Source organism: Theobroma umbraticum, unplaced genomic scaffold (assembly GCF_002168275.2).
Source record: "Theobroma umbraticum cultivar Fairchild unplaced genomic scaffold, ASM216827v3 scaffold_95.0, whole genome shotgun sequence".
Lineage (NCBI taxonomy): Eukaryota > Viridiplantae > Streptophyta > Magnoliopsida > Malvales > Malvaceae > Theobroma > Theobroma umbraticum.
In genome coordinates this window covers 476,553-477,322 of record NW_018397257.1, presented here as the reverse complement: position 1 = coordinate 477,322, position 770 = coordinate 476,553, and the positions used below count along the sequence as shown (strand labels likewise).

The 770-nt window shown below is 38.7% G+C and overlaps 1 non-coding gene across 1 annotated transcript; it reads right to left on the bottom strand.

Annotated features, from left to right (window-relative positions):
- Nucleotides 1-233: 233 nt before the first annotated feature.
- On the bottom strand, nucleotides 234-340 carry LOC149527417 (small nucleolar RNA R71). Its single transcript, XR_016351019.1, has one exon. It is a non-coding gene; the product is annotated as a small nucleolar RNA R71 (small nucleolar RNA).
- Nucleotides 341-770: the final 430 nt, after the last annotated feature.

Below are 770 nucleotides of genomic sequence, written 5' to 3'. Positions count from 1 at the left end.
TAAAAAAGGGCATACAAAAGATTACTTGACATGCTATGATTGAAAAAAGCCACATCATATCAACTTTGAATGCTCAAGTACAATGGAGTAACTGATGATGCTATTAGATTGAGACTCGTTCCTTTCTCTGAGATAAGCAAAAAGTGAGCTTACTTCATGCCATGGTTTATTCCTACAGGCAGGACTTGGCACAAAAGTGTCTAGCAAAATTTTTTCCACCTGCCAAGACTGCAAAGATAAGGAACGATATCACCTCATTCATACAATTTGATGGTGAGTCCTTGTATGAAGCTTGGGAGAGGTTTAAAGAACTATTGAGAAGATGTCCACATCTTGAAATTCCTGATTGGTTGCAAGTTCAGAAATTCTACAATGGGTTGGTTGGTTCAATAAAAACCACAATTGACGCTGCTGGTGGTGGGGCATTAATGAATAAGAATGCTGTAGATGCCTACAATTTGTTGAAAGATATGGCCTCCAATAATTATCAATGGCCTTCAGAAAGGTCGGGTTCGAGAAAAGCTGTTGGAGCTTATGAAATTGATGCACTTGGCACCTTAACTTCTCAAGTAGCTGCGTTGTCCAAGAAGCTTGATACACTGGGAGTTCATGCAGTTCAAAATGCATTAGTTGTTTGTGAGATGTGTGGTGATGTCCATTCATATGATCAATGTCCATACAATTCTGAATTAGTCCAGTTTGTGGGAAATTTCAATAGGCAGCAAAATAACCCATACTCCAATACTTATAATCCTGGTTAGAGAAACCAC